This window comes from Diceros bicornis, chromosome 19 (genome assembly GCF_020826845.1).
Source record: "Diceros bicornis minor isolate mBicDic1 chromosome 19, mDicBic1.mat.cur, whole genome shotgun sequence".
Taxonomy (NCBI): domain Eukaryota; kingdom Metazoa; phylum Chordata; class Mammalia; order Perissodactyla; family Rhinocerotidae; genus Diceros; species Diceros bicornis.
The window spans coordinates 30,500,999-30,523,764 of NC_080758.1; the positions used below are offsets into that span (position 1 = coordinate 30,500,999).

General features: G+C 52.1%; 1 long non-coding RNA gene across 4 annotated transcripts in view; it reads right to left on the reverse strand.

The window, feature by feature from the left end:
* Positions 1-21,751, reverse strand: part of LOC131418596 (uncharacterized) — a 49,603-nt gene extending 27,852 nt beyond the window's left edge. For 3 of the 4 annotated variants that reach the window (XR_009222934.1, XR_009222936.1, XR_009222929.1), the window contains exon 1: positions 21,655-21,751. This is a non-coding gene — a long non-coding RNA (uncharacterized LOC131418596). Of the gene's footprint in view, positions 1-21,111; positions 21,349-21,654 lie in introns of all 4 variants that reach the window. The other variant, XR_009222930.1, reaches the window with a different exon arrangement.
* Between the last annotated feature and the right edge of the window lie 1,015 nt (positions 21,752-22,766).

Here is a 22,766-nt window from a genome sequence, read left to right on the forward strand (position 1 = left end):
GATGACCCTGCAGGGAGGGAGCTGGGGAATAAATACCCCAATCTCACCATCCTCCCTCCCAGGTCTGGCCAGGGCTCCCTACAGGCCAGATCCAACTGGAGGCCAGAGGACAAAGGAGGTCATTGACACGGTCCCTGCAGGCCAACCTCCCAGGACAGAGAGCAGGGAGAAGGGTGGGAAGAGGATCCTGGAGGAAGACCACAAGATCCCCAGCCAAAATCAGGTGCACCTCCCCTGTTTACCACCCTACACTCACATAGGCATGGCGGGTTCTGTTGCAAGGTCACTAATGAATGTGCGGTAGTCAGTATGGCTGGGTCATGATGCAGAAACAAACAACCCCCAATTCTCAAGGTTTCAAATGGGGTAGAAAATTTAGGGCCTACAAGCTGGCCACTTGCTTTTGTAAATAAACCTTCCTCGGAACACAGCCACGAGCATTTGCTGACACGTTGTCCCTGGCTGCCTCCTTGCTGCACAGGCCGAATTGAGTGGCCACCACGAGCCTGAAATATTCATTATCTGGCTGAGAAAGTTTGTCAACCCCTGGCTTAAAAAGACAAAGCTTTGTTTCTTACTCGTGTTGCATGTCCCTCCCAGTTGGCTGGGCCTCCGCTCCATGTCGTCCTCACTCAGGCACCCAGGCTGGCGAGCCCCCCAGTAAAGAACCCACCAGTCTCTCCAGCAGGGGGGAGATGGCAAGTGCTCGGCAGCTCTCAAGGCTTCCACCGGGAAGAGGCCTGCCTTCCTTTTGCACACAGATCTTTGGCTCTATCAAGTCCCATGGGTCAGGGACGTCAAGGGTCAGGAAAGTACAATCCCTCCGTGGGCCTCACGTGAGGAGAAGCAGAAATAGACACTGGACAGCACTCCTGACGACTGCAGGATGTGAAAGGGTGAAGGACGGCGAGACAAAGGAAGGAGGACGCCGTGCTGTGCAGCGAATCTCACCAGATTCCTACCCGGCTCGGGGCTCAGCGAAGCCAGGCAGGACATACCCAGGGGCGAGGAACCGGAGAGAACGGACATGGCACCCCAGCCTTGCTCCCCACCCCGTATTCTGGCATCTTAACAGAAAGTTCTCAACAATCTCTAGACCAGAGGATCCCTGGGTCCTTTCCTTAGGCCTCGGCCTTGAATGTGTGTGTTTCGGGGGGGGGGGTCTTGGGCCCAGACTCTCAGGGGCTCCCTTCTCTCCCCATCGGGGACCAGAAGCTGGCCAAGGACCCAAGAGGCCGCGGCTCAGTTGCTAGCTTTCCGACCAGTCGCCTTGCAGCCGTGTGGACTGGGCGGTCACCTCACCTCCCTGAGCCTCCATTTTCTCAGCTGTAGCCATCACGTCATCATGTGTTTCTAAGGTGAGGTCCTGGGACAGGCAGCAGCAGTGTTGCCAGGGAACTGATTAGAAATGCAAATTCTCGGGCAGCCCCACATCCGCTGAAGGGAAACTCTGGCCTTGGGGCCCAGCATTCCGGTTTTAAGAAGTCTCTCAGGAGACTCTGGTGCTCTCTCAACTGTGACAACCTCTGGTTAAAGTGAGGCTTGATGAACTGAGATGTGCAGAGCCTGTGCAAGGACTGCGTTTCCCGCAGCCGCCCCCACCTCTGAGAATGACAGCTGCATTCTTGCTCAAGCCAGACGGCCCCGAGTCAGCCGGGATCCGGGCTCTCCCACCCCGAGCCTGTGGCTGAACCTTTAACATGTGTCCAAAGGTGCCCCTTCCTCAGCCCGTCCTCCACTCCGCGGCCCCAGCCCCGTCGCCTGACAGCCACATTCCACAGTAACTTTCTAGTCTGTTGCCGCCCTTGCTCCCCGCAGCACCTCCTCACCCCAGCAGCCAGAAGGATCCTCTTAAAAACTCAATCAGATTATTCCGCTCCTCCGCTCAGAACCTCCAACGATTCCCATCTCACTCCAAAGGAAATCCTACTGGGCCCCACTAGGTCCCGACTCCCACTGACCTCGCCACCTCCTCCCGGCCAACACCGCCCCTCGCTTGGCTGTTCCAGCCGCACGGGCCTGCCCTCTGTTCCTCCAGCATGCCAGACACGTTCCCACCCGGCAAGGCCGTGGCTCCGGCTGTTTCCTCTGCCAGAAACACTGCTCTGGATTTCCCCACTCGGGTGGTACCCTCACCTCCTTCAGATGGCCTTTCAAATGTCACCACCTCGGGGAAGCCTTCTCTGACCTCGCCGTCGTGCGCCGTCCCCGCTCCCGATTTGTTTTTCTCCACAGCACTTATCGCCACCTGACACACAGCTTCACTGTCTCTCTGTTTATTGTCTGCCTCTCGCCGCTCGGACACGAGGTCTGTGAGGCCAGGGACGGCCTGTTGTGTTCACAGCCGCATCCCCGACGCCTAGAACCTTGCCTGCACAGAATAGGCCCTTAACAAATATCAGTCAAGTGAACGAATGAATAAATAAGGGAATTTTTTAAAAAACAACAAGCAGGTAAATGCTGGTTGTCCTCCCTGCTCCTACTGTCAACGACTCCGCCCGGGGCCCTGGCTGTGGCCAGCACAAGGCCACCCCAGTGGGCGCCCCCGAGACTCACACTCCAGGAGGATCCCAGGACCGAGGGCGTGGGCTCCGGGACACACTCTGGAATCGGCAGGGCTGGGTCACATCTCTGCTCTCCCCATGTCCAGCCCTGAGACCTGGGGCAAATCGCAGCACCTCTCTGATCCTTTATTTCCTCTTCCCTAAACTGGGGGTGACGCTAATAATGTGTAGCTTATGTCTTACAGGGCTGCTGCAAGGATGGAATAGGGTGCGTGTGGAGGGCTTAGCACTACCCCTGGTACCCCTAAGACTCAACACCCCGGAACTACTATTGCAACCATTGCTATTGTTTCGCTTTCTTCTGCCCAAATACCCAATGGCCTGGGGTGTTCGAGCAGCAAGAGGGTTTATTAAGAATATCACTGGCTTCAGGGAAAGGGGACCTGAGTTTGAATCCTAGCAGCTGCCGTCTTGCTATGTGACCTTGCACAAGTCACTAGCCCTCGCTGGGCCTCCATTTCTCCATCTGAGCAATGGGAGTAGGGGTGTTGAAGGAGATAGTCTTCCACATTTCTGGCAGCTTGGCTCCCCATGTCCTTCCGGAGGGCCACACCCATGCTCACCAAGCCCTCTGCGTGGTCCACACCGTGGAGGTCCCCGGGCTGAGCAGTCTGGCTCAGCTGCACGCTGCCTTTTCCCACCATCCTCATTGGCTCTGCAGCGAGGGCCGAGAGGAGCCCTGACTGGGGTGAGGGGCAATATCGAATTGTGGCTGAAAGTGCCCAAATTCCAGATCTAAACTGGAGTTCTATTTCTGGGAGCCCTGTGACTTGAGGTGAGTCACTTAACCTCTCGTGCCTCGGTGTCCTCATCTGTAAAATGAGAACAATTATAACTTGTAAGGATGAAATAAATTACTATGCACCAAGCATTCAGACAAGTAGTTGGCACAGAATAACCACTGTTATTACTAACAGCCACAGCCAGTCTGGACCAGGCACCATGCTAAGTGTTTTACAAACTTTGATTTAATTCTCACAAAAACCCTACGACATTTTTGTCTCCATTTTAGAGGTGAACAAGTTTGGCTCAGAGACTTAAGCCACTTGCCCAAGGTCACAGAGCTTGCAGATGGAGCTGGGTTTGAACCCAGTGCTCTCTCAAGCTGGGTTCTTTCCACTTGTCATGCTGTTTCCCCTTAGCTCGCTGTTTACTGATGGGGAAACTGAGGCTCAGAGAGCTCAATCAGGGCTCAAAGTCTTACTGGGCCTGAATCCAGGCAACACGGTGCCTGGGGACAGTGCTGTAGGGCCGTAACTCCCATTCGTGGAGAAGGAAACTGAGGCTCAGGAGACAAAGGAGCTCTCCCAAGGCTGCTCAACATGGGGGCAGAGACAGGACCTGGGTCTGCTCGCCCACCAGGTAGAGGGCGAGGTCTCTGAGGGAAGAGGCCCCAGCACCCACCCCGGGGAGTGGACCCCTCCCGCAGCCCTGCAGCCCCCACTCCTCCTCCCATTCCCTCTGCTTTATGACCTGTTTTATGAGCACGGCCTGGCTTCCACGTTGCCATGGGAACCAGCGCTTTGCGAGCTCCTGGCAGCTCAATCTGGGATTGGCAATTTTAAGTCGGGAGCCAATCCTAGGGGGCGGTGGGGGTCCAAGGGTTGGGGTCCATGAGGCCCCGAGGATGCATGGTGACTGCCTGTCCCTCTGCTCTGCTCCAGCTCCCAGGTGCCAAGGGGATCACGGAAATCAAAGCTGGGAGACTGCAGAGCTGCCGGCACCCTGAAGGGGCCCGGGACCCACTGGGAAGTGAGATGGGCCACCAAGTGGGGGCATGGAGAGCCGACAGAGCTGGAGGGGTGGACACATGGGCTCAAGAACACACAGACACACACAGACAGACACAGACACACGGAGATCCAGAGGGACGCTCGAGCGCCGAGACACATGCAGACATCCAGAGACACAAGCAGATGCACACACAGACACACAAAGGGACATACAGACAGGCACTCTTCACCAGCTGTGTGACCCAGGCACATTGCCCGACCTCTCTGAGACTCAGTCTTGTCATCTGTCAAATGGGCATCACAATCCCCAGCTTATGAGGACAGGGGAGGAGTCACGGGGGAAATGCCTACAAGTGCTTTGAGGTCTTCATTCATCCACTCAAGCATTGAGCGCCTACTGTGTGCCAGGTATCCCCTTTGAGCTGCAAGGAGCGAGCTAGTGAGGACTTGCTTTCAGGAAGTTCACAGTCTAGTTGGGGAGAAAATAAACAAACACAAACAAAACAATTTTGAATTATGAGACTTGCCGTGGAGACAATAAAACAAAATAAGAGTGACTTGGTAGAGAAATGGGTTAGGGTAGTCAGGGAAGGCTTCTCTGAGGAGGCAATATTAGCCCGAGATGAGTGTGTTGGAGGCAGCCATGGAAGGGTATAGAGAAGAGCATTCCAGCCAGCAGGAACAGTGGGTGCAAAGGCCCTGAGGTCGGAGCAGGGCTCCATGTGTCCAAGGAGCACTAAGGAGGACAGTGTGGCTGCAGCAGAGGAAGAGGGACAGGAGAGGGACAGGGTGAGATCAGGCAGGGCCCTGCAAGCCAAGTTATGGACTGTGGGTTTCATTACATATGAGATGGGACCCGCTGAAGGGTTTCCATCAGGAGATGACCTGGTCAGAACTGCATTTTAATAAGCTCACTGCTGGGAGGAAACTGCCTGGATGGGGCAACACTGGACATGGGGAGACCAGAGTGGGGGCTGTGGCAGCATCCAGGGGAGAGGTGACTGCAGGCTGGACCAGAGTGGTGGGAGCAGTGGTGGAGAAAGATGGTCCATGAATTCGTGTACTCAGTGCATCTTTGGTGAGCTCTTACACTGTGCCAGGCGCTGTTCCAGGTACTGGAGACACAGCAGCAAACAAAACACAGAAATGCCTGCCCTCATGAGGTGTATGATCTAGAGGGAAGAGAAAGGTAAATGAGCAAATAAATTATAACAGAATGGTCAGCAGGTGATTAGTGCTCCTGAGTGCTGTGGAGAACAACAAAGCAGGGAAGGGAGGGGGTGGGGAGGCCAGGGAGAGGTGGAGCTGGTTTGCAGTTTTAACCAGAGTGTCAGGAAAGTCTTCACTGAAAAGGTGACATTTGAGCAAAAATCTTAAGGAGGTGCAGGAATGAAACCAGGGCAGAGAGTTCTATGCATAGGGAACAGCAAGTGCAAAGGCCCTGAGGCAGGATCATACCTGGTGTGTTTGAGGAAAGCAAGGAAGTCCATGTGACTATGGTGAAGTAAGATGTGAGGGAGGGAAGGAAGACCACTAGGAAAGAGAGAGAGGGAGAGGGAGAGAGAAGAAGGGAGTGATGGAAGGAAGGAGGGAGAGGAAAGGGAGGAAGAGAAGGAGGGAGGCACAGAGGGAGGAAAGGGTAGGAGGAAAAATGGAGGGAGGGGCCAAATGGTTAGAGAAATCAAGGGACCCAGATACCTAGAGGAGGGAGGGAAGCCAGAGGGGGAGGGCGAGAGCTCCAGGTCAGGCCTGGCCCCTGTCTCCATTTGCCCAGGGAGCCCTGGCCCATGGAAGCAGAATCTCCTCCTTTCATCCCCTAAACCTTCAAAAAAGTAAAAATGCCAAAAAGTAAAAAAATAGGAGAGGAGGGAAACATGTCCCCAGGAAAGGAAGGCCACTGAGACCGTGCCCTCACTCAGGACAGACTCCGGCCCGGGTCAGAAGGGACTTCTTCCAGGGGCTCTGTCAGAACTCCCACTGCCCTAAGGAAGCAAAGGGGAGGTCGTGGTGGGTGTGGGGACAACCAGAGCTTAGAGTCAGGCGACCTGCGGGGAGCCTACCTCTAGCACTTTCTCTCAGCGAGACCTGGGCAAGTCACCTGCAGCGCATTTGCTGGTACCCTCCTCCCTGGGGTGTCAGGATGGAGTGGGAGGTGTGCATAGAGGACCTGACCCAGGAGCTCCATGGATGCTGGCTGCCCTCATTCATCTTCCTGAGCAGATATCGTAAGGTGGACTGTGGCTGGGGGTGTGCCCTCCCATGGTCTGGGCTGATGGGGCCTCAGAAGGCACAGGAAGGCGTGCATTGCCATCAGTGACTGGTCTCAGGGCTGCTGACCTTGCCCAGAGACACCCCAGCCTTGATGCAGGGCAGCAGGGGGTCCCCAGCGGTAAGCCACCTAAGCTGCGCGTGAGCAGAATGGATTTCCTGGCCGGCAGGCGGCTAATCAGGGTCTGCCTCCCATCGTTCTCCGGTCCCGGGACGCCCTGGGTCGGATTTCAGATTCGTCAGTGTCTTGGCACATATGGGCAGAGCCCCTCTGTCTATGAGCTCTCCGGCTGCCCAGCCCTGCCTGACAGGAGCGGGGAACTGGAGGGGGGGCTCGCAGTGCTGTGGTGCCCCCCCCACGTCAGACCCAGGCAGGCCCCGGGTTCAGGGCAGCTGGCTGAGAAGCCCTCCTTCTCTGAGCCTCACCCTCGTCTGTCCAGCGGGGATCATAAGCCTTGTCCCACCTGACTCCCCGAGCTGGGGAGAGGCGACTTAAAGGATGGACGCAACAGGGCCCTGAATCATTAGAGACACGTGGGCCGCTGTGTGCCACCCCAGAGGGATCCCCCGTAGGACAGTGTGAGTGAGGCAAAGTGCTGTGTGGCAGCCCCCCCGCCTGCTGCTCTCCCTGCTTCTCCCCTTCCCTGGGGCCCCTCTCCCCCAGCAGCCCCGGGATTCTGTTACGTAAAACGCCAGGTCCAAGAGTGACCGTAGGAGCCGGCAATTCCACTTCTGGGTATAAATCCAAAAGAACTGAAAGCAGGGACTTGGACAGACGTTTGTAAACCATGTTCATTGCAGCATTATTCACAACAGCCGAGCGATAGAAGCAACCCAAGAGGCCACTGATGGATGAACAGATACACACCGTGGAATATTATTCACCCTTGAAAAGGAAGGAAATTCTGACGCATGTTACCACATGGATGAACCCTGAGGACATTGTGCTAAGTGATAACGTAGTCACAAAAAGACAATTACTGTCTGATTCCACTTATATGAGCTATCTAGAGTCGTCAAATCCACAGTAACAGAAAGTAGAATGGTGGTTGCCAGGGGCTGGGGGATGGAAGAATGGAGAGTTATTGTTTAATGGGTGCAGTTTCAGGTTTTCAAGATGAATAGAGTTATGGAGATGGATGGTGGCGATGGTTGCACAACCATGTGAATGTATTTAAAGCCACCAACCTTACACTTAAAAATGGTTAAAATGAGTATAGCGATGGATCGTAATTAGTCGTTGGGTGGTGAATGTGATACAATCTACACAGAAATCAAAATATAATATCAAAATCTTATACACCTGCAGTTTGTATAATGTTATACACCAATGTCACCTCAATAAAAAATAAACTTAAAAAAAACAAGAACAATTATCGATGCCAAGGGAAAAAAAAGAACACGAGGAAAAAGAGAGTGGTCCAATCTTTTGGTTACGCTCTAGGTTCTTAAAATCTTATTATACTTATGAATCATTTGGATACTAGTTAAAAATTCAGACTTCAGGGCACCAACCCACCAAATTCTGCTTCAGTAAAACTGGATTTTTAAAACAAGGAGAAAAATAGTTAAAATGATAAATTTTATGTTATGTGTATTTTATCACAATAAAACAATTGCACATACCACACACAAAATCCACGGTAGATCAAGCCTCTCTTCCGCTCAACATCTTCCCGTGGCTCCCACGACAGGACCCGCTCACTGCAGCCCCCTCTGCCCCACGCACTCTGCACCCCCGGACCTCTCTGACCCATATCCCACCCCTCCTCTCCCTCCAGCCCCAACGGCCTCCTTGCTCTTTTTCCATCCCACTAATTTCATGCCAGCCACAGGTCCTTGGCACCTGCTGTCTCCTCCGCCAGGAAGCCTCTGCCCCAGATTTCTACAGGGCTTGTTCCGCTCATCCTCCACTCTCAGGTCAAATGTCCCCTCCTCAGAGGTGCTCCCTGACCACCCAGACTGGGAGCCCCCAGCTCCACTCCTATCATTCTTTACCCCTTTCCCTGAATTTACGTCTCTTCGCAGCATCGATCACCACCTGAAATAATCCTTTATACTTGTCTGCTGTCTAGTCTATCAGCATGTCGACTGCAGAGGGCAGGAACCTCACGTTCGGAGGCCCCAGACAATACCTGGCAGCCGGCAGGTGCTCAAAAGCAGTCGCTGAACGGATGGAGGATGACCCCGTTGATGCACCATACATGCCTGTGACACCCACGTTTGGTTATATCCACATAGACGTGAGTATACAGGAAAGGCCTAGAAGGATGCCCACAGGGCACACAGCATGAACCGAGAAGGAGAGAGGGCAGATGGGCTGCGGGCATGGCTGGCAAAGACCCTTCATGGTTTACCTGACACACTAGGTGTGCCTGAGACCTCCAGTGGAGAACAGTCACGTGGTACCTACATGATTTTCACAAAGAGCTCAGAGATAGCGATGCTGTGTCCCAGGTAGGAAGTGTCCACGCGTGATTTTTTCACCAACCCTCCCCACAACCCCTGGGGAGATTGTTACAACCACCCCGTTTCACAGTGAGTCTCCTCCTCCACTCCCCAGAGAGCCACTGAGCTGCTGCTCTCCACCAGGCGCTGTGCTGGGCTCAGGAGAAACTGTCCCACTGTCCTGGACCTGGCACTTTAGTTGGGGAGAGAAGCAATTAACAAGTAAATAATTTGTCTGTGGGGGAAGAACGCTATGGATAAATGTAAAAGAGGGACGGGCAGGAGCAGGGAGAGAAGGGGATGCGAGTGGAGGAGGGGTTGCAATTGAAGGAGAGAAACCAAACCCTCCCTGGGACGGTGACATTTATGAACGACCTGAAGGAGGTGAGTGAGGGAGCAAGCTATGTGGATCCATGCAGGCAAGGCAGGTGCAAAGGCCCTGAGGCGGGAGCGTCCTGGGTGTGCTAAAGCACTCGCCAGGAGGCCACTGTGGCTAGGGCCCCTGCTCTAGGGGGAGGGAGGCTCAGAAAAGTGAAGGCACTTGCCGCACAAGTAGGAGAGCAGCTGAGAGCAATCTTTTGGGCCTAGCTGACTGTAAAGCCAGGGCTCTTAACCCCAGAGGGCCTGACACTCATCGTAGGGAAGGAAGCCGTAGGTGCTGAGCACGTGTTAGGCGCCAGGCACTGCACCAGGCTGGGGAATCACGGGGTGAAGCCCCACCACCCCCCAGGGCTGCAGCTCCCGTGGAGAGAGCAGAGGAGCCTGTAGAAGTCAGCTGAGAGGCAGATTTCTACAAGAACCCAGGTGATGGTTGTTCCCGTTTCTGCGTGTGTTGAGGGGGGCACATGTGCGCACAGCACGCATGTTCCTCCGAGTGTGTCTGCATGAGTGCACATGCTCCTGCGCGGCTGGGTGGGGCGTCTCGAGTTAAACGGTGGTTTACTCAGTGCTCCACATCTGAGTGTGGACACGCTTGTCTGGTCCTTGTGAGTGGGCGTGCATCCTGAAGGGCTCCCTGTCTGTGAGGGGGCACAGATCTGCGTCTGCACATCTGAAAATGAGAGTGTGTCACTGCATGTGTATGTCCAGGTATGTGCAATGGCTCAGAGGTCTGCCTCTGTAGTGTGACCCCCTGGCTTGGAATCTAGCTTCTGCCACTTACTTGGTATGACCTTGGGCAAATGACCTAACCCCTCCCTGCCTCACTTTCCCCATTGGTAAAATGGGGATGTTAGTAAGACGTACCTCATAAGGTTGTTGTGAGGATCAAATAAATTAATATGTGTGGAATGCTTGGAACAGTACCTGGCGCCTGCTGAGAGCGACGTGTGAGCTGTCACATTAGGGCTCTGCTGTGTGTGTGTGTCTGTCTGAGTGCGTGTCCTGTCCGAGTATCTGTGCAGAGCTTAGTCTCCTCTCTGGCCAATGAGAGCAAACGTGCTGGCTGGGATGGGGGCCGGGGAAGGACTGGCAGGAGGGGGCTCCCGCCACAGCCTGGCCAGCTGGACTTTTCACAGCCCAGTGACTCTGTCCCTCTGAGTGGCCAAGCGGCTGGGCATGCAAGCAAAGAGGGGATGCCTCCTCTGGGCTGCCTGGGGCCTGTCCTGTCACCATCTCAGCCCCGGCCACAGGGAGCGGGTTTACAGGATGCCCCTCGGGATTGGGAGATCTCAGAGGGTAGAGCCATGTCTGAGCCACCTCTGTTTCCCCACGTCACAGCATTCACTCTTAGTGACAGCTGACACTTACTGAGAGCTGGCTGAGTGTCAGCCCTGGTCTGCACTCAGACATGGCCCAACTCGCTGAGTCCTCACATTGGTTTTCTGAGACAGGTCCTCCCATTATCCCCACTTTACAGATGGGGAAACCGAGGCACAGAGAGATGAATGGCTGAAATCACACAGCTGGTAAGTAGAAAGATCAGAATTCAAACCTGGTTGTCAGGCTCCAGAAGCTGCAACCTTCTGTCATGTCTCTTTTACTGAGTTCAATATACTGAATTAAATTTACTGATTAAATGAATGTTAAATGAGTGAATCAATGAATGAGAGAGACAGAAGAACGAGGTTCCGGGTGGAGGGAGGAGCCTGAGAAAAGGGTGGTGAGTGATTCTGGCAGAGGAGGGGACCAGCTGGGCACCCTGCTGGGAAGCCCTGGGGATGGGAGGGGAAGGTAGACGGGGCCAGATGGTGGGGGTCTGGAGGCCAAGCAGAGGGGCCTGATCTGAACTGGCTCCACTCTTCAGAGACCTGGCCACACTGAGGTGCCCTGGGGACAGGCCACCTGGATCCTGCTTTGTGGATAAATTGGTGAGCTGAGTCCAGGTCTCCGGGAGAGCTCACAGCTGAAGGTGGACTAACAGAGTTGGTTAGAACAAAACCCTGCAGCCAGTCGGGTTGGCACCCCAGTGCCCTTGCTTCCTGGCCAGGGGACCGTGGGGCAAGTCACCTCCTGTTATTGAGCCTCAGGTTTCTCATCTGAATCAACTTGCAGAAAAGATAAAAGTCATCAGCCCCATGCCCAACATATAGTACTCAGTAAACGATCACCTATGAGCAAACAAGGACTTGCAAATAATGATAATAAATCAATTAAAGGATCTAGTGGAAAAGGTGGAGAACATGCATAAACAGATAGGGAATTTAGGAAGTGAGAAGGAAATTATATATATATAAAAAAAATACAGCTGACTGGAATTGTCAGAACCATGCTAGAAAGAAAAATATGATCAGAGAGGAAGAATTCTTTGGATGAGATTATCAGCAGACTGGACCCAGGAGAGGAAAGTGAACTCGATGATGGGTCAAGAGAAATTCTCCAAACTGAAAAGAGAAAATGAGAATAAAAATTTATAGCGCAGGCTTCCTAGATCTGCTAAGGTGAAGCCCAGTCCAGACACACGATGCTCAGTGGTATCATTCCATCACTCATTTAACAAATATACATTGAGCCCCTAACATGCACCAGACAGCGTTCTTGGTACTGGGACCTCAGCAATGATCAAAAGGACAGAGGTTCCTGCCCTTAGGAGCACACACCTGAGGAGAGAGTCAGACAAATAAATAAGTAAGACATATAGCGTGTTAGGTGGTGATGTGTCCTGTGGATAAAAAGCACTCCCCAACAGGAGGGGGTCAGGAAGAGTAGGGGATGGGAGAGGCGATTTTAGATAGCGTGGTCAGGGAGGCCTCAATGAGAAGGGGACATTTGAGCAAAGAGCTAAAGGAGGTAACGGAGGGCAGCTGGTGATTTTCTGGTAGAGCATTCCAGGCAGAATGGACAGCTGGTACAAAGGTCCTGGGGCATGAGTGCTCACAGCCAGTTAGTGGAAAAGCCAGAAGGCCAGGGTGGCCAGAGCCCAGTGATGGAGAACCATGGGAAATAAGGTCAGAGAGGTAAATGGGAGGTGGGGGCTACTGGGAGGGAAGCAGATGATCATGCAGGGATTTTTACTTCAACTGTGAATGAAATGGGATCCACTGGAGGATGTGGATCAGGGGAGTGACGGGAACTGACTTCTGTCTTTACAGGGTCCTCTGGCTACTGTGTGGAGAGCGGACTGGAGGGGCCAGGTGGACGCAGGGAGGCCAGTGGGGAATCTACTGTGATGATCCAGGAGAGCTTGTGGCACCTGGAATGCAGGTGATGGCAGTGGGGACAATGCGAGGTTTTGGGTTCAGGGTGCATTTTGAAGGCGGGCTGATGCCTGGAGGGTTGGAGTTGTCATCGTTGCTGTTGCTAGGGCTGATCAGCTCCCTGGCTTCTTCAGGGATCTCAACCCAGACAAGCAGGGGCGTAGCTGCCCACCTGGCCCCTCCTGCCAGGGGAGTCTCACTGATCTTGTTGGGCGGCCAGTTGCCTAGGACCGTCCCCGGAGCTGGGCAGGGCGGGCTCCTGGCCCCCCAGGCAGCCTGGGGTGGCAGGGGCAGCAGGCTCAGGTCTGCTCCACCCAGCCCCAGCTCCACAGCTGCAAGCCTGAGTTGTTTGTTTACTCAGAATTAGCACAGGTCAGCAGCAGACTCATTGGAGAAGCTGGTCCTTCAGCGCCAGGTGGCCCCACCTCTCCCCTGAACCCTCCTGGAGAAGGAGGCAACCTCCCCAAGACAGCCCGACTCATGCTCTATCCCCAGCCCTCCCTCTCCTTCTCCACAGCCCTGGCCAGTCTGGCCCCCGCCCTCCTCCCAACTGGCTGTGATGGGCTTCTTGCTGGTGCCTCTGCATCCAGCCCACCCTCTTCCATCCACCCCACTCAGAGCAGGAAAAGATAACAATAGCGTGGAATTCCCTTCCCACCTTTCTCTACCTGGCAAAGTCCCGTTCATCCATCACCTCCAATGTCAACGGCCTCTTATCCAGAAGGCCTTCCTTAACCACCCCCAGGCTGGGTCTCCTTCTGGCTCCCACAGCCCCCTGTGCTCACTCCTCCTTATTCCATGCACATTGTATTACAAGGACCAGACAAATACTGAGGTGTGCCGCCCACCACTGTTCATGGCAAACATCACTAAACGATCAGGGCGTGCTTTCCCACTGAGCCTGGACACGGCTCAGGATATCAGCATTCTGGGACTAACAGTGATTGGAAAGAGGTGAACAGACAGGTTAAAACCTCTTTTTTCATCCTCAATTGCCTGTTAATTATATGCAATCCCTCCCCCCCCACCCCCCCCCACCCCCCCCCACCCCCGACAGGCTGCCTCCCTGGCGCTCGCGTGCACACGCGCACGCACATACACACGGCTTCCTGGAGGGCAGGGTGAGGTGTCTTATTCATCTGTCTTTCTCCAGGACACACAGAGGGCTTGGCACTGGGGAAGTGCTCACAAAGGCTTATCCTACACCTAGCCCTGAGAGAACATCCCTGATGACCCGGCCCCACCCCCACAATTCAGAGGAGACACCTGTGGTCTGGAGAGAAGGCGTCCACCCAAAGCTACTGGGAGAGACATGCAGCGCCACCCAGGACAAGAATAACCCCGTCACCTCCACCTCTCCTGCCCAGCTGAGGCTCTCTAGGCTACATACACTTCTCAGAATTTCCTTTGCACCAAATTTCAATCAGCTTTTGTGTCTGGACTGTTGGACGTTGGGCCTCTCACAGGAGGAAACTCACAGACCATTCGGGGGAAAAATTTGGGGAACCGAAACTCTACCCTCTCTCGACTCTCCTCCCAACTCTGTCCACATTAACTGTTATGGCCCATCTCAGGTTAAAAGCCAAAGTTTAGAGGGTAGGGGTGAGGCTCAACAGCATTTCCCAATGATGTCCCATGTCCCATGATAAAAGGATTCTGGGGACAATATGTTCTGGAAATGCAACATGAGGTCTCCCTGTTGAAGCTTCACATTACATATTAGCTTATAAAAGAATCTACCCAAGCAAAAAAGAGTTTGTCAGACTTTGCTTAATCGGTTCTTCAAACTTATTAACCATGCAGCCCTTTTTTTTTTTCAAAGTTCCGGTTTGCATCTCTATCAGTTACAGTTCTTTTAGTTGCATCAGAAACCTCAGTCGAGCTAGTTTATATAAGAAGGAGAGTACGTTAGTTTTTGTGACTGAGAAGTCTAGAAGTCATGCAGGCCTCAGGTATAATGAGATCAAGGCCTTGGCTCCATTTCTTGGGAATCCTCCTTGGGTCTCTATTCCCTCCTCTATGCATTTGTCAGCTTCATCCTCAGTCTGGGTTCCCTCATGGCAACAAAATGGTTGCAGCAGATCTGGGCATCACATCTGAGTAGCTCACTGCGCAGAGGAAGAGGAGCCTTCTGTTCTCCCCATTATGGACTGGATATCCTGGCCCTATTTAGCCCAAGTACTCAACCCTGAGCCAATCACTGGGCAAGAGGAATGAGCATCGGCCAAAGAGAGCCCACCCCAGGAATGAAATCATAATGTGTTCCACAAAGCCTGTGGCAATGTCCTCTCCCTAGTAACCCCCACCCCATTTTTCCCTGCTAAGAAAACTTTGATTTGTCCCTATGGCACTGATGATCCACTGATCTTAAGGAGGGTAGGCCCCTACCTGAGCCCTGGGGGTAAATCTTGATTGGTCCAAAGACCATGTAACTTTATTCCTCTTCACTAACAATTGGTTCCGGAGTGGCTGTATGACTTGGTTCTGGCTAATGAGATGCAAGCAACAAATCTGCTGGAGGGGCTTCTAGGAAAGTTTTGCTTTTCTGATATCAAGAACAGACCTGGCTGGCATGTCCCTTTGCCCCATTACCATTTCTTCTTCTTCAAACCTAGAATAAGGATTTGATACCCAGAGGTGTGGCAGCCATCTTGGAGCCATGAGACAACAACTGTGAAAACAAATGCCACCGTGCCAAAGACAGCAGAACAGAAAGATGAAGCCTGAAGCCTAGACAGCATCCTTGGGCAACTGTGCATAGCTGGGACTGCTAGCTTAAGTAAAAAATTAGAAGTTCACATTTGTTTAAGCCAAAGGCATTCCTAAGTGACCCAAAGCCAAGTCATTTTTTGCCAACTAGCACTTGCGAGAGCATAGAGACACAGCCTTGGAGACACAGCTCAAGCTTCGTTGAATCCCACATACTCTCTCAAACACATTCTGCCCCAGGGATGTTTGTGAGAAAGCGGATCAGCCAAGCCTTTGCATCTACTCCAGCAAAGGGCCGAGTGTTCCCTGCTTTGAGTGGGGCGCCAGGAGCCGCGGAGCAGCAGGCTGAGGAAGGCAGCCACCGCCTCATCTACTCCCATCACAGGGCGTCCTGGGGTTGCTTTGGAGCTGATTTCAGAGGCCTTGGGCAACGCCAACACAAAAGAACATTCTTGAATCCAGATACCATTGGGGTTCAGCAAAATCTATCCGGAGTCTTAAACTTATCACCCCCTTCCATCCCAGTCATCTCCCTTCTGGGATCTCTTTTGAGAAAATAACCCAAAATAAGAGGAGAAAAAGCCAAGAACGTGAGCATTTTCATCACAGCCACATATCCAATAGCCAAAACACTAGGCAAATCTAAATGTCCTACACCAGGGGAGGGATTAAGAAACTGTCTGATGCAATATTACATGGACATGAAAAATTTTGTTTACAAAGTTTGTAACAGCAAAGGGAAATATTCATGATATTCGTTAATGAGAAAGCCAGCTACAACATTTATATATGTGGTATGATCTCAATTATATAAAAATTGCAGGGCAAAAAATAAACCAAGGAAGAAATATACTGATATGTTAGCAATTGTCCCTGGTTGGGGTTATTATGGGTACTTTTTCGGGAAATTTTTCCTACTGTTCTATATTTTCCCATTTTGCCTATATGTTCTACTTTTGTAAGCAGAAAGAATAAAATTGACTTTTCTTTTTAAAGCTTCCAGGACCCTCCACTGTGTGAGATCATTGCTGTTGTCTCCTCTCCAGCAAAGCAGATAATCAAGGGCTTTCTAGAGCCGGGGACCCCCTTCTGCACTGGGCCAAAATAAAAACAGTTTCCAAACCTGGCATATTTGATTAATAGCTTGAAATTCTTGCAACAGGCGAAGGAAGTGGTTGGAAAAGAGGAAGATCAACACCCTATTTTTAAATGGTGACATGAGCTCACAGGAACTAAAGGCAAGAAAAGGTACACGCCATTCCAGGCCTTATGCAAATCTATGCAAATGAGACACTCCCTGGCTAAGGGAGAATTCTGGGTCGGAGCTCCCCCCCTGGATTCCTGGGTCTCCTGAGCTAAGTAGGGAAGGGAGAGGGGAGAGGAGGGAATAATGATGACCCCCGTTCATGGAACACCTACTAAGCGTCCAGCTTGCAAAGCATTTTCACAGCCGGGAGCCCTTCTGAACCTCACCTTACCCAGAGGTGTAGGTAAGATGGTTGGCCCCACGTTGCAAGTCAGGTAGAAACTGGAAAAAGAAATGACCTGTGCAACGTCATAAGGAGACCAGCCAACTCCAAAGCACAGTGATGCTTGTGAGTAGGCTATGCAGCCTAGGGTCTAAGTGCATAGCCTAGGGTATAAGAGCATGGCATCTGTGGTGGGGAGGTAGAGGATGAAGGGAAGGCAGATGTAGGCTGCTAGGGGCCAACAAAGCACAAAGATCCAGAAGTTCTGGACTCCATGCTATGAGATTTCCCAGTGGTGTTCATGAGCAGACCTTGGTCCTCACTTGGCCTTTATACATGCTGTGTCCTCTACCTGGGACACCCTCCCTGTAGACATCCATCAACTTGCTGTAACTCCCCAGTCAGCTTCTGCTCCAAGGTCACCTTTTCAGAGGGGCCTCAGCTGACCACTATACCCAAAAGAGCACCACCTGTCCATATCTCCCAACCCAACATCTCTCCCCCGCCCCACTTGGTTTCTCTTCATGACACTTTCACCTCTCTGACTTTGATATAAGTATTTGCTTATGCAAGAAAGTGCACTCCGTGAGAGGAGGGCACTTGCCTTTGGGTCCCCTCTGTTTCCAACATCTGGTACATACTTGGTGTTCAAGACACAAGTATTGAATGAATTAATGAATAAATCAATGAATCTCAACTTCCTCAGGATCTAGTAACGCAACCTTGGACAATGACCCAACAACAATAATAACAACATAATTATTAATGGTAGCTTGTTATTATAACCAACATTTCTGAGCACATATTTTTACGTTCCTTTCCTCATTTAACCCTCACACCAACCACCTGAGGCAGGAAACATAATTATTCCCATTCGACAGCTGCAGAGACTGAGGCTCCAAAAAGCCAGGTAAGTTGCTCAGAATCAGAGAGTGTAACCAACAGAGCTAGGTCTTGAATCAAGTCTGTCTGATTCAAGAACCTACTTCCCTACCCACCACGTGATGCTCCAGGTGGATTCTACCCACCTGTGAGAACACAGGTGCCGCATCTGCATTATTCATCCTGTACTCCCCGTGCCTGGCACCAAGAAACTTGCCCTGCATGAGTATTAGTTCAATAAATCAATAGTTCCTAAAGTGTAGTCCCTGGACCAGCCACAGCAGCATCACTGGGAATGTGTTAGAAATGTTGATTCTCAGGTCCCACTGCAGACCTACTAGATCACAGCAATGCCTGACTACAGCGTGAGAACCACGAGGATGAAGGATGCCCCCGACCTGTTGCTCCATCCCTAAAGCAGGACCCATCACTCAGTGGAGTCATAGTGAAGGTAAAATGAGAACCTCACCCAGCGCTGGACCAACAGGGATTTAAGCTCTCTGGATTCCCTCCCACACGCGATTGGAGGAAAAGTTTTCAGCTCCAATTTCAGGCCTTTGATTTCTGCCTCATCTGGCCCAGAAGACGCCAGCTTGTCAGAGGGAGTGGGGAGCTGAGAGTGACGGAGCTGGAGCAGGAGGATCTATTATTAATTACCATGTATCATTGATTAAGAGCCCACAGGGCACCGCAGCTACGGGAGCTTGGGAGAGCCTCCGCTCCTGCCTGGAGGGGAAAATGATTAGCCACATTATGAAAGGAAATATTCCTCCTGTAGCAGCCAGGAGCAAACACTTCCCGGGGTGGGGAGTTCTCCCCCAGGGATCCCTCCTCCTGGAGTGGGGCAGTCGCCTCCGCTGCCTGGGGCAGGTTTGCTAGGGCAGGACCAGCTGACCTTATGGGCATGGGGTGGATTGACAGATCAGAGAGCACACGCTCCTCCTCCTAGTTCTAGGGGATCAGAGACGCTCAGCTTGGCCTCTTGAGAAAGCAGTTCAAGGTGGCTAGATCTTTCTGATTTTTTGAGAGATAGAGGCAAACTGGATTCAGATGTCAAATCTCCTCATTTTTAAATATGGCTAAGACAAATTCTGGGTTGGCAGCTTTTCTAGCTACTCAGCTGCCATTGTCACATTTAATCCTTTCAATAACCCCATTTCCATCTTCTAGATGAAGAAACTGAGGCTCAGAGTGGTCACTCGCACAGCAAGTTGGTGGAGTAGCTGGGATTCAAGCCAACGTGTGCTTCCTGAGTCTTTGCTTTCTCCACTGGATCACTCAGGCGTCCTGCCTCTTGTGTCCCCAAACCACCTAAAAACAGTCCAGAAAGTCTCCAATTACTGCCCAGCCTAGGCCACACCCCTCCAAACTGTGTCTCACACCCAGACACAGCATAGAAACCCCTAGTCAGACAACACATCCAGGTGCCTGGATTGAACATCTGGCCGTCCCACCTATGCTGTGTTCCTAGAGGTCACTCCCTGCTCCTCCCAGAGCCAAGTGCCCGTAAGCCAGCTCCAGTCTCCCACGGGCCTGCTTCTGACCTTTGACCTCACATTTCCAAGAGAGTCAAGTGGGCCTGACCAATCACCTCTCACTTAGGAACGATGAGAGCACCATGGAACTCTGTTTTTTCTGCCACTGACTAGCCTCGAGCTTTAAGCAAGACCCTCCCCTTCCCTGGGACACAATTTCTTCTATACACCAAAGAGGACTGTTTGGACCCAAGAGTCAAGTTTCTGATCTCATTACTTCTATGATCGAGCCACTGATCAAGTCATTCCTAAAGATGACCGAGAAGATGGACTTCGCAGGTGGTGATGATTGCTGAGACACTCGCTAACATTGTTTTAACGCTACCTATGCACCAGACACTTATGTTGTAGATTGTCTTGTTTAATCCTCACGCCAACCCTATGAAGAAGGGGGTATTGTAAGTGCCGTTTCACAGAGATGAGATTAAGGCTCAGGGAGGGAAATTATTCCAGAGCGCATGTTCTGAGCCACCACTGTGATATCCACCCTGCATCCTCTCCCATGGTCCCAAAACATGAGGCTTGTTGGCTCCTTCTAAATTTCTCCATCTGTAATCCAGACCACACCAGGTCCCTGGAGGCTGAGCAAGCTGCTCTGTTTCCCAGGAAACCATTTGGAGCCCTGAGGACTCATTAAGGAGTTCACAAACTTGGGGAAGAGTTTTCAAACTGGTACAGGTGACCGCAGATCCCCAGGGAGAGAGTGAGCTCCCCATCCCTGCAGGTATGCAAGCAGAGGTCAGGCAATGAATTTGGGGGAATGTTGTAGCAGGGATTCTGACACCAGATGAGGAGGCAGATGGGATTAGCTACGCCAGTGGCTTTCTGGGAGAAAACGGTAGTGAAGAGCCAGGCAGCCTGTGTTCAAATCCCACTTGCTGTGTGACCTTGGGCAAGGTACTAAACTTCTCTTTGCTCCATGTCCTTGCCTTTAAAACAGAGCTAGTAATAGGACCTATCTCATTGTACTGCTGTGAGACTACACAAATTAATGCATATGAAACATTTAGCAGAGTGCCCAGCACGTGGTAAGTCTATAAAGTGTTAGCAATTACTTTCAAACTTTTAATTTTAACTTTGGAGTCCTATCTTCCAATCAAAACTTCAGTAGATGCCAATACAAGAAATAGGTCAAAGAGAAGCTGCCTGCCCAAGGAGGTGGGGGCTGGGGGCACCGGGGCCTTGTCAAGTCTGACGCCATCCCACAATAGTCTCAACACCACATCAAGAGTCTGTGGGACCGATGTACTGACTGCAGCCGATGCCACTGCGGGCCCTCCACCTCAGAGGCTCAGAAATGCTCCCTGCCCTCAAAATCCAGTCTGCTCAGGCCTCTCAAAGCTATGACATTCAGCTGCCACATTTCACAGATGGGGAAACTGAGGCCTGGAGAGGAGTAGGAGCTCGCTGAGGTCACCAGCCAGTAGAGGGACCAATTCCCTCGGGAGAGCAGAGGTGCTTCTCAGCCCCCTTCCCAGAAAAAAACACACACCAGGTCCCGGAGGGGCCCGGGGAACCTCCTCAGAGCCCCGTCCCCAATGCAGGGCCTCCCCGTGCAGGGAGTTGGCTTCAGAGGACAGTTGTTGACTGCTGGGAAGTCAGCAAGAGGAAGTACTATTTAGAGAAGGAAAGGAGAGCAGCAGGAGCCAAGAGCGAGTGTGGCAAGAGGAGAGAAGTTTGAGGTTGGGGGTGGGTCAGGGAGGGTAGCTCAGGCCTCCCAGAGACAGAGGGAGGCCCCGCCAGCCACTGCCCAGCACCACACACCACACCTGGGAGGGAGGGGCCTGGAATCAGCAAACCTAGGAGAGACCCCAAATTTGCCAACATTTCCCTCCCCAGGACCAGCTGCCCTCCATAGTAAGACCCACCTCAGTGAAGCCGTGATCACAAGCTGCTGAGCGGTGACGTCAGCTAGGATTCTGTCTGAGGCCCAGCAGGGGAGGCCTGTACAGACCATCGGGTTCCAAACCCTCATGTACCGAGGGGACAGCAGCCCAGAGAGGGGCAGCGGCTTATCCAAAGTTACACAGCTGGTCGGGGCAGAGCTGGGACCACCTCTCAGACATTTGGGGCCTTATTGTTTTCACTGGCATCAAAGCCTGATCCTAGGAACCACAGTGATAAAAATAATAACAACAATAATGTAAGAGCTACCTTTGTTTGCATGCCCACTATAGAGCAGGCACAATTCTAAGTCCTTCACAGGAATGAACTAATTTCATCCGCCTAAAACAGGCCCATGGGGAAGGTCCATGATCTCCACTTTAAAGAAGAGGAAACTGAGGCACATCAAGGTTACCAGAACCTGCCTGAGACCACACAGTTGGTACGTGGGGGAGCAAGGATTAGGGCCCAGTAGTCTGGTTACACCACATCTTGATCGTTACTCCGTCACGGGGGAGAGGACTCACCTTCAAGAAGTTCAAGCATCAGTGAGCATGAGGGAAGGGAACTTCAGGGCTTGGGGAACCGTCCTAAGGCTGTTGAAACTGTGTGTGGGCAGCTGCCTTCTACACTCATACTAGCTACAAAAAAACCAGAAAACTAATTTTCCCAGCTTCCTCTTTGGCTAGGAGTAGCATGTGACACTGATCTGGCTAATGAGATTTAGTTAGAAGTTCGAGAGACAGAATTTCTGCACAGTTAGCAAGCCCTTTCCTTTGCACTTATCCCTTCCCCTTCTTCCTATATGGAACAAAAAGGCAATGCCTGAGACTTGGCAGTCATCTTGCAACCATGAGGCACCAGTAATGAAGACTAGGGGCTACCAGCTAAAGATGTCAAAGACATTGGCAAGCAGAGCTTGGATCCCCAGTGGCATCAGTGGGAGCCATATTGGTCCCATTGAACTACCCTGGACTTCTTGCCATATAGGACAATAAGCACCAACCAGGTATGCCTCAAGAGCAGGGTTTCTGTTATATGCAGCCGAGTACATTCCTAACTTTCCTAATGGTGGAGACAAGATGGGACCCCAGCCCGTGCTCCCTCTGTGGAATCATACTGCCTCCCAGGGGTCACACTTTCTCCCCTCCTGTCTCTCCCAAAACGCACTGCATTAGGCCTCTGCCTGGATCAGGGCTCAGAAAAGTCCCCTGAGCAGTTGCCCCTCAGGCCTCAGTGTCACCAGCCACCAGCCCAAGTGATGTGAACCCACCTGAGAATTGTGAGGAATGGAGTGGGGGGTCTTGCCCTGAACCCACCTACTGTGAAAATTCCAGGTTCCGAATCGAGCCTCCAGGCACCACGTGTGATTTGGCACAGTGACCACGTGCACCCATCATTCATTCAACTATTAAACAAATATTTATTGAGGGCATGCTGAGCTCCAGGTGCTCACAGGTGAGCGAAGCCAGCAGAATCCCTGCCTCGGAGCTCACATCCTAGCGGAGGACGCAGACAATAAGCAGGCGAGCAGATGTATTCTTCTTGGCACCACCCTCGCCTGTACAAGGCACTTTACAGTTTACACTACGTAACTCCATCTGCTCAATGACCCTGCAAAGTAGAGGCCATTTTCCCA